Source organism: Hevea brasiliensis, chromosome 14, assembly GCF_030052815.1.
Source record: "Hevea brasiliensis isolate MT/VB/25A 57/8 chromosome 14, ASM3005281v1, whole genome shotgun sequence".
NCBI lineage: Eukaryota > Viridiplantae > Streptophyta > Magnoliopsida > Malpighiales > Euphorbiaceae > Hevea > Hevea brasiliensis.
In genome coordinates, this window is record NC_079506.1 from 14,708,392 (window position 1) to 14,719,777 (window position 11,386).

The following is an 11,386-nucleotide window of genomic DNA, read 5'->3' on the forward strand; positions in this document are numbered from 1 at the left end:
TCAAATCCGTTTCTAAAATTATTCAAATTCTGAAATCGAAAATTTTGCTGTGTTGGATTAGAAAACGAAAATTCATTTCTAATCCGCTTCAAATTACTACAAAAATTTTTACTTTTTTTTATTTAATACATTATTTCCTGCATTGAAGCATATAATATAATATTAATTTTAAATGCTCAATATCACAATATTTACAATATCAAGCTATTAAATTCAAATATCAGTCAATATTATATATAGATATGACAATAAAGAGTTATAACAATAATGTACTATATGTAAAAATAAAATATCATAATAACAAAAAGAACAAGCTACTTGTCATCAATAATATCATCACTCATTACCGCTGTCGGCCTCTCTACCATCATCCTAATGAGCTTCATTTGGAGTTGGGGCTGTAAACTGCGTACCCTACCTCATTTATGCTATCATGTTTTGCATCATTTGTTGCATGCGCTCCTCCAGCGTCTACTCGCGTTGTCCGTCTCTCTCCTCCATTGCAGCCAAACTATCCTTTTGGCGTTGCAACAGTTTGAATCTCTTCCTCCATTACCTCTGACTAAGCACAATGGGATGTAGTATTTACATCTCACAATATATATATAGAATTTAGCAAATTGATAAGCAGATTCCGGATATCATGGTGAGTGCTGCGTACAGCAACTCCCAAGAAATTAATCTCTCAATTCCCAGCAGATGTATCAATTTTCTAATTAGACAGCTCAAACAATAGGTAGCCATTATAAGAGCCATAAACAAAATAACATCTTTGGCAATTATCACATCAATTAAACTATTCTCAAAAGGAAATTTTTACATCCAGAAAAATTAATAGAACCATCATTCAAAATGACAAAAGAGAAGAAAAATTGTGTAGCAAGAAATGCAAATTAAAAGAAAAGAAAAAAAAATTAAACAAAAATTTCAGTATGCAAAATTAAGCCACTTACCTCAACTAAATAAAAAAACCTTTCCAAAAAAGGCTTGCACATCAAGTTTTCTCTTAAATCCTAGTGTACCCTGTCATATCCATAACAATTGGGCCTAAAAAGCATAAAATAGAAGAAAGCAGTACTCCATTCTGCAATTCAAGCAGAAAATTAGTCCTAATTAATTAGTAACATTCTGCATTTTTGCACAGAAAGATCCACCTTGTTTGACTCTCACCAACTTCCCATTATATTATATCTGTTGCACCCACATGTTTGTCAGTGTACCTATAGCTAGCTAGTTCCCCTATAAACCGCACATGGGGTTTAATATGGACGGACCATAAATTGTTTTCTTTTAATTACTTAAAAGTCTTTTAGAGCAATTACGAGTTGGGAATTGCACATGAATGTTTAAGACCAATTGCTTCAATACTTAGCTTTATGAATACTACAGCATAAATCTTTACTAGGCTGTTCGCCAATTATGAGGAGGGAGAAGCCTAGTGTTATCTATCTCATATATATATATATATATGAAAAAAGAAAAGATGACAAGGCATGGGAACCTATTCTCTTTCACAAAAAGGGAAAAAAAATTTTTAATGTAATGTCAGTAATGGCAAGGGCACTCAAGTGTTCTGCAAACTTCTTAAGAAACTAGTCTTGCACTTGAAAGGTGCACTAATTAATGCAATGATTCAAATACATGAATAAAAAAATAAAATAAAGATTAAAGAGCTCAGGCATTCTTTGTTGATATTATAGTGTATATGAGACCTACCAATACAAGTAGGACATGCATGCATCCAAAGCTAGCAAGTTAAAATTAACTTTATCAAATAGCAGTAAGAATAATAACTCAGACTATGGATGAAGGATATCTGCAAAGGACTAAATCACATTAAAACGTGCTGTACATGGTAAGAGAAGGAACAAGGAAACTTGATGAAATTTCACATAGCTTGAGTGTGCCTTAGAGGCGTTAGCTATTTAAAACTCAATCATGCAAGTGAATCAATTATAGGATCCTATTCTCTTTCTTAATAAGCAAATTATCTCACTTCTTTTTTCTCCATTATCTTGACGCTTCTTATTTTTGGGTTATCTGTCCTATTTAAAAGCAGTAAGGCATGATATGCATGGAACCTGCCGAGTCTCACTTGTGCGCACAGACAAAAATGGTGGCATAACATAGTAGGCCCTGGTTTCCACACCAGTTAAATTTCAATTTTTGGTGACATTATGCTTATGCCCACTCAAATCCCCATCCCAAAAAGCCAAAATAATAATTCTTGCCACAATTAAAGATGAATTAGCTTGGTAATTAAGTTAAGCTTCTCACTATATATTCACTTCCGGAAAAAGTTATACTATCAAATCCATTTATACAAATAATTAATCAATCATAGCTATCAGTCTTATCCTATCCAAATTCCCCCATATCCAACTCCTACATTTATGGGCTACTGCTAGTTCAACGTAATGGCCAAAAGTTTCAGCTAAATTACAGGGCAGCTTCCTGCAGGCAGTTTGGTCCTGTCCTTCTATATTAATTATATCCTTCTCATTATCCACATTATATTTGTGCAGGAAGACACTGCCCTTACATCTCTCATCAGAAGTATCTTTCAGAGATGCTTCTTCTGTGGAAATCTGCAGCTTTCAAGTGATAGCAGTCCAGTTTCTAAGCAATATATGTTTGGGGCCAATCTATCAGTAGCTAGTAGGCCAAACTTGATAATTTGTTGCCTTATTTTACTGGTTTATCAATATTATGAGCTTTATACTCATCTTATTTGGAATAAGAATTTCCACTAGCTAGTTGATTCTGAATGGCCATTAAAGCTTCAGATTCTTTTTTAACTAATGAATTGTACCATCTTCTTTCTAATTGGCTCTTCCTCGTGTTATATATACCTAATTAATTGGAACAACCAGCATTAACCTTAATGATCAAAATTTGAAAGCGCTCATCCTAACGGATGTCAAATTTATTTCTTCTATAATTTTGTTTATTTGAAAGATGATTATCAACAAAATTTTCAATTTTCTTTTAATAAAAAATAGATTTCTTCTACATAAATCCTTCTACATAGATAACATAGATTTTTTCTCCAATCTCGCGAACATAATACAATGCTAGGCTATCACAATACCCATAGAAAACCACAAACAATTGCCACCATGAAGTAGAATGTATCCATAACATTAAATCATCATTGATTGGAATAAGATGGATTTGATCTCTGGTTATTAAGCGCCCTATGTTTCATACCAAATATGAATATTGAATTAAACTAAGGGCATACAAATTTTTACCTTTTCTACGAGAATGTGATCACCTACATCCAGAGTAGGGTACATGGAAGTTGAAGGAATGGATCTGGGCTTTGCCAAAGCCAACAGCGACAACCGTAAAAATGGCCTCGGCATCCTCTAAGCAAAAACTGAAAACCTTGGATAACCAGCTTCCGCTCTTGTCAAGCTCCTTCCCAATAATCTTTAACATCTCAGTATTACTCTCTTTCCTTACACAGCTTACAGTCCCACCTTTATCCACATCACTACTCTTCGGCCCTGGAAAAAGGGAAGGATCGAGGAGGCTTTGAGTGGCGAAATTCCAAAAATGCCCATGCAAGATGAAGAAGCTAAAATCCCAACTATTAACTTCATCAGTGAGACCAGCCCGATGGCAATTGGACTCCTACAGTTATCGCCGAATATATCTCCGACCATGGTATCGTACAAAGAAACTGAACTCTTAGTCCAGGAATTTAACTTCTAGCTTGGGCGATGGCAATAGAATTGGAAATCGTGCGTCTGCGGTGCAAGGGGTTCCAGATCGGAATTTTGCACAGTAGGAGAAGCGAAGATTCGAGAACGAACCCAATAATAGTGGAGGGAGCAGTAATTTCCAACCCGGAAGCCAACGCAGGAGGCGATGTTTGGGGCAACATGGCTAGGGTAGGTGAAGGTAACACGAATAGCCATATCAGCAATTCTGATAAGCCGGACAACAATATGGTAAATAGTTGCTTCGAAAAGTGAGAGAGAAGATCTAGGAAACCCTAGAAGCAAATAAATGCCATTTCGATTGAAGAAATCAGTGAATCGGAGACGGAAGGATGGAATTGAAACTTAGAACTAGATTAGTGGGGTAAAAAATGGTCACGATTAAGATTATTGACAATGAATAAATAAGGGATTTGATTGCAAGGTGGGGAACGGGGTGGGTTCCAGAGCTATTTGAGTCTCTGAGGGAGAGAGTGCAAAAGGTCAGGAGAGGAAGCAAGGACTTACAATGATGAAAACGCTGAGAATCGGGAGAGTTTTGGGTTTAATACAGCGCGGTTTGCTAGAAATTGAAAATAATCTGTATCTAAATTAAACCAAAAGGAATGAAAAACCATCATCAGTTTATAAGTTGGTTTTAAAATTTATAAAATAAAATATATAATAAATAAATTTTAAAATTATAAATTATCAATTTTTAAGTGTGAATAAAGAAATTAGAAACTGACATATATTAATTTTTATTTTTATTTTAAAATTTAATAAATAAAATAAAAATTATATTAATTTTGAAATCGACATAAATCGATTTTTAAATATAAATAGAAAATATTTTTATTTTGAAATAAAAAATAATCGATTTCTAAATTAAACTAAAAAAGATTAAAAATCGACCGAAATCAGTTTCTAATATGACTAAAGGAAATAGAAATCGATAAAAATCAATTTCTAAGTTAACTTTAAAATTTATGATATAAAATATACAATAGAAAAATTTTGAAACCGATAGCAATTGATTTCTAAGTATACATAAAGAAATTAGAAACAGACAAGTATCGACTTCTATTTTGAATTTAAAATTTAATAAATGAAATAGAAATTATATTAATTTTAAAACCGACATACATCGGTTTCTAAATATAAATAGAAAATATCTTTATTTTGAAACCGAAAATAATCGATTTTTAAATTAAACTAAAAGAAATTAGAAACCAACGAGGATCGGTTTCTAATATGACTAAGGAAAATAGAAACCGATAGAAATTGGTTTCTAAGTTAAATTTAAAATTTATAAAATAAAATATATAATAGATAAATTTTGAAACCGAAAGCTATCGGTTTCTAAGTGTAAATAAAGAAATTAGAAACCAATAGATATCGGTTTCTATTTTGATTTTAAAATTTAATAAATAAAATAGAAATTATATTAATTTTGAAACCGACATAAATTAGTTTCTAAATATAAATAAAAAATACTTTTATTTTGAAACCAAAAGCAATCGGTTTCTAAATTAAACTAAAAAGAATTAGAAACTGACAAAAATCGGTTTCTAATATGACTTAAATATAATGGATCTAGTTTTGGGCCTTTAATAAATAAAATAGAAATTATATTAATTTTGAAACCGACATAAATTGGTTTCTAAATATAAATAAAAAATACTTTTATTTTAAAACCAAAAGCAATCGGTTTCTAAATTAAACTAAAAAGAATTAGAAACCGATGAAAATCGATTTCTAATATGACTTAAATATAATGGAACTAGTTTTGGGCCTTTAAATTAGAAACAGAATATAATTCAGTTTCAAAAGTCGGTTTGTAATCTGTTTTTAAATCGATGCTAAATTTGCTGCTAAAATTTAATGCATAATTTAGAAACTGATGGTTTTCCGTTTCAAATTTCGGTTTCAAATCCATTTCTAATCGGTTTCTGATATATCTAACTCGTTCTACTCAATTTCTATTTCAAAAGCCGTTTCAAGTTGCAAATCGACATAAGTCTATTTCTAAATTCGATTTCTATTCTAATATTTTCTTATAGTGTAAGCGTCTAAACCATTATTTTTGTCGAATATCATCGTCTTGTTTTCTCCAGCTTTCTTTTAAAATTTCTTTTATATCCAGTCGCACTACATCTCAAGATAGATTACCTAGGCCAATAGTTATTTCCAGTGTCTTCTTTTATTTCGTTCGTATATTCCATTTATTGTCATTTAGTTTTCATTCCCGTCAAGAGTAGATGTTCGAGTCCTCAGCGCCTCATAAATACTCTAAAGAGTATAGGTAAGAATATCTTAACAAGAGTTTTTGGGACTGAATAAATAAGAAAATGATAAAGGAAAATAGGTATAGCAAAAGGGTGGAATAGGATGGGGAACAGAATTATGTTAAATAAATAAGTCATGAGGTCGGGCCACGGAACGAGCCCAGGTGATGATATAATAAATCGGGAATCGAGATAGGATCAGATCCCAAACTAGTGACTAAAAAGAGATCGGATATCGCCAATCAAAGAGTTCTGATAAGGTGATCACATAGGAGATCGGCAAAAAGTTCGGTCTTGCATCCACCCTCTAGATATAAGGTTCAGTGGGTCAGGAAAAGCTTTGCACGGGTTTCTTGCGCCCTTGGTCACCAGAATCCCTAGTTCAAAGTTCTTACAATATGCAATTCTAATAAACACTTTAAGAGATCGGGAGAGAGTTCTTACCTGATTCTCGGCCAAAATCTTAATAAAATATGTGGAGATCGGAGGAGAATTCTTATCCGAAATCTCCCGCTTAAACTTTTAACAGAATATACTAAGAGATCGGGGGAGAGTTCTTACCCGATTCTAAGCCAAAAATCTTAATAAAATATGTGGAGATCGGAGGAGAGTTCTTATCCGAAATCTCTCGCTTAAACTTTTAACATAATATACTAAGAGATCGGGAGAGAGTTCTTACCCGAGCTCTGCTTAATTCCTAAACGCAATATATTAAAGAGATCGGAGGAAAGTTCTTATCCAAATTCTCAACCAAAATCTTAATAAAATATGTGGAGGTCGGAGGAGAGTTCTTATCCGAAACCTCCCATTTAAATTTTAAACAGAATACACTAAGGGATCGGGGGAGAGTTCTTACCTGAATTCTCTTAGCTTAAATCCAAATTAAAATATCAAAACTTCAAATATGCGAATTAACCCCCTAACAAAAACCTGTTACATCGCACTTAATCACTGAAGGGTCATCTCATGTACTCGTGTTCTTGGGCAACCCTAAATGGTGAAATATTAAATAATCCTTTTATCCGCACAAAGGATTAACATCCTCATTCCAACCCCCCTAATTATCAATTTTAATTTATAAAGAGCACAATGTTTAATCTGTTTACCCCCATTGAGGGACGAGGTGGGGTGCCTAATACCTTCCCCACCCGTATACGAACCCCGAACCTAGAATCTCTGTTTTCAAAGTGGTTTTTAATTTTATTTTTACAAATGGTATCCTTTAATTTTCCTCAACATTAAAGTGGCGACTCCTCACTTTTCCTACTTCAGTGAGAATTCGTCCAAGTGACTGCAAAAATCCTTGCGATAATATTTAAAAAGAAAATAAAATGAGAATTAATACTTAGCATAAAAGCCTATAACTACTATAATTATAAAGCATATCAATATCTATAAAGTAAGCGACAAGTGGCAAAATCAAGAAAAAATATGTCTACATGATGACACCATAAAAAAATTTGTTTGCTTTAAAATATCTATGGGTATAGATCTGCAAAAAAAGAAAGCACCGGGTGAGTTAGTTGACCACCGCTCTAATACCTAAGTCAGTATTAGGATTCTAAAGAATGAGAATAGAGTTGAGTGAATAGAAATTAGACCTGTGTACCTTTCAATCTTCATATATATATATATATATATAGGTATCGGAGTTCACTCTATTGATTTTGCATAGGGAAGAAGGGTTTTTTATAGTGCTAAGCATACTGTCATGATGTTTATTTTGGGACTTCTCTCTCTCTCTCTCTCTTTTATGTCCCTTTTGTCCTCTTCTCCCAAACTCATTACTTTTGTTGGGTTGGAAAAACAAATTTTTTTCTTGATTTTAATTACACACTTGCACTCTTCTTGGTTTTCACATCTTCTCCTCATGTTGGCTTTTACACTTGATATACCTATCCTTCATACACTAGACTTCCTCAAAAGGGTGAGGTAAGTGTTTAGGCTAAGGGCTAGGTAAATATTTGTGGGTAAATAAGGAAAATTATACAGGTAAAAATATAGGCTCAAGTTGGCTATAAGGGGTATATAATTTGATTAGGGATGGTTAGAATGTCCCATGAGCAAGTGGGCAAACATCCTTATACCAGCTGTATGAGCGAATGTCCCATGGGCGAATGGGTGAATGTCTTTATACTAGCTGGACAGGCAAACGTCCCATGGGTGAACAATGTTATTCCTACTAAGTGGGCAAACATCCCATGAATGAGTGGGATTCGAGCGAGTAGCATCATTAGTCCTCCCCATCTTATTTGAATCTTTAGGTTTGGTTCTTTTATCTTTTCCTTTTCATGTGTTTTGCTAGCTTAGACTAATGTCCATCACTTGGAAGATTTATAATCTCTTTGCTCAAACGAGTGAGCTTTTCCTTTTATATCGAGTGCCAATAATTACCTTAGGCTAGGCGGGTGAGCAAATGCCTTAATGGGATAGGCAAGTAAGCAAACCCTTTAGTAGAATGGGCGACTGAATGCCTTATGGCGGGTGGGCGATTGGACACATTGGCAGATGGGCAACTAAATGCCTTAAGAATAGCGGGTAAGTGTTCGATCCCTTTAGATAGGCAAACAAACGCCTTAGCTAATTTGGCAGACGGATATACGCCTTAGGGTGAGTGAGTGAAATCAGCTCAATAGACAGGCTGATAAATGCTTTTGTTATGACAGATGAGTAAATTTGACCTGGTAGGCAGGCAGATAAATTTCTTAATTAGGGCTGGCGAGTAAATTCGGCCTCGTAGATAGGTGGATAAACACCTTAGTTAGGATGGACAAGTAAAGTCAATAAGTTAGGCAGGTGGATAAAGGCCTTTGTTATGGTGGCGTGTAAATTCAGCCTGGTAGATAGGCAGATAATTGCTTTAGTTAGGACAAGTAAGTAAATTCGGCCTAGTAGGCAGGTGAATAAATGCTTTTGTTATGGCGAGCGAGTAAATTTAGCTCAGTAAGTAGGTAGATAAACGCCTTAGTTAGGATGGATGAGTAAAGTCAGCTCCGTAAGCAGGCGAATAAATTGGCTTTGTTATGGCGAGCGAGTAAATTTTGCCTGATTAGGACAGATGTGTAAAGTCAGCTTGGTAGGCAGGTGGATTACCACCTTTATTAAGATGGACGAGTAAATTCAGCCTGGTAGGCAGATGGATAAATTCCTTTGTTATGGCAAGTGAGTAAATTTGGTCCGGTAGGCAGATAGATAAATGTCTTAGTTAGGATGAGCGAGTAAAGTCAGCTTGGTAGGCAGGCAAATAAACACCTTTATTAAGACAGGCGAGTAAATTTAACCCAGTAGGTAAGCAGATAAATGCCTTTGTCTGTAAATATAATAAGAAGAAAATCAAATATGATCTTTTAATAGAAAATAAAAGGACTAATGGTTTAGTGATGCCCTTGTTTAAATAATCAAAGTAATTCTACTGATAAAACTTATGTTTTTTATGTTTTATGATCTGGGCACTATCATCCTCTATCCAAGTAGCTTGATCACCCAAATGAGATACCCTTCTTCTCATCACTAGCTATTGTCCTTCTTCAACTTTCTCTATTTTTAGCTCACCCTGCTTTTTATCATCTAACTGAATGTACTTCTGTGCCCTCTCTATCAATTGGTAGTATGTTCGTGCAGGGTTTTTTTATTAAAGAATCAACAAACCTGACATTGGTGGAACCTTTCTTTAGGGCTTCATAGATTGTCTCGTGATTTAGTTGTTCCACCTGTATGGCTTTTGACTTAAATTGGTCTATGTAACTCCGAAGGCTCTCCCTTTCTTTCTGCCAGATCTTTTGTATGTCCTAGGATAGTTTTTTTAGGTGAGATGCAAGTGATAAATTTTTGTTTGAAGTCACTTGCTAGTTGGTTAAAGTTTTGGACGGAATTTATTGGGAGGTGTTGATACTAACATTGTGCTATAACGGCTAGGGTAGATGGGAAGACCCTACAAAGGATAAAGTCATTGACATTTTGGAGTTGCACGGTAGTGCTGAAGTTAACAAGGTGACTACAGGGGTCAGACTTTCCATCATATTTGTTTAGATTTGGGAGCTTAAACTTTACAGGGAATGGCTTAACCAAATTCTTCTTTGACAAAGGTGAATAGTCTCCCACACCAAAATCTTCTAAAGTTATCTCTTCCTTTACTTTTTCACTGCTTGAACCAATCTCTAATTAATACCTCTTTTAGCCAAGTCAACTTCTAGGTCTTTCTTCTCTCTTTTCTTTGAGTTAAACTTCTATCCCTCATTATATTGGCTCAGATTGTAGTACTATTTTCTGAGGCCCTAAAATTATCTAGTTGCATGGCCTGATTTTTTAGGCCCAAATTTTCAACTTCTAATTCTTTGATTTGCTATAACATCTGTTTTGGTGTAAGTTGCATTAGGGCATTATTTGCAACTGTGGCACCATTGGTGGTGCCATTGCCCGTGGGTGGTGTTTCAATAATTGGTGGTTCAGCTGGTAGATCTGAGGCCATGGTTTGGTGAAGAGGACAGTAATCACAGGAGAATTATTTGATGGTTTCCTATAGATGGCGCTAATGATGCTATCACAGAAATCTCCATGGGTATGGGTCTGTAAACAACAAAGCACTGGGTGGGTTAGTTACCCATCACTCAAATGCCTAAGTCAGTATTAGGATTTTGGAGAATGAGAATAGAGTTGCGTGAATAGAGATTAGACCCTGTGTACCTATCAATCTTTATATGTATATGTAGGTATCAATTAGACTCCCATTAAGAGTGTTGAGTCGTGATAGGGGTTGATCCCTGAATATCTTAGACTATAGAGTTCTTATTGGTCTAGGAGTCATTCTTTTATTAGGATTCTAACTTGTCGTGCGAGTATTTCGAAATCCTCTCCTGGGAGAGGGAGATCTTCCCATCATAGGGAGATCTCCCATGAGAGGGAGATCTCCCATGTTCGAGCATCCCTTATGCCTGTTAGGTGATTATAATCTGTGGGTGAACGTCCTTATACTAGCTAGATAGGCAAATGTCTCATAGGCAAGTGGGTGAATGTCCTTATACTAGCTGGACTGGCAAACGTCCCATGGGCGAGTGGGCAAACATCCTTATACCAGTTGGATGGGCAAACGTCCCATGCGCAAACAATGTTATTTCTACTGAGCGAGTGATAGCATCAATGAGTTATCTCTCTAACTAGATGAATAAATTGCACCTCACATACACATGTTGGGATCAATGGCAAACCAAAGCATTTATATCAAAATTCAAATAAGTCTAATCATTATCTTTTGTATAAACTCATAAAACTTACCAATTAGTTTTATCCTCCAGTTCACGACAATTCAAGATTTAACTTTGAGCCATTTTATCCATATTATTATAAATAGGCTCAAATGGTTTTAGTTTCTATATAAAGCTACAACAAAAATAA

General features: G+C 34.7%; 1 pseudogene; it reads right to left on the minus strand.

Moving 5' to 3' along the window:
- Positions 1 to 2,330: 2,330 nt before the first annotated feature.
- Positions 2,331 to 4,229, minus strand: LOC131172795 (probable thylakoidal processing peptidase 2, chloroplastic; annotated as a pseudogene).
- Positions 4,230 to 11,386: the final 7,157 nt, after the last annotated feature.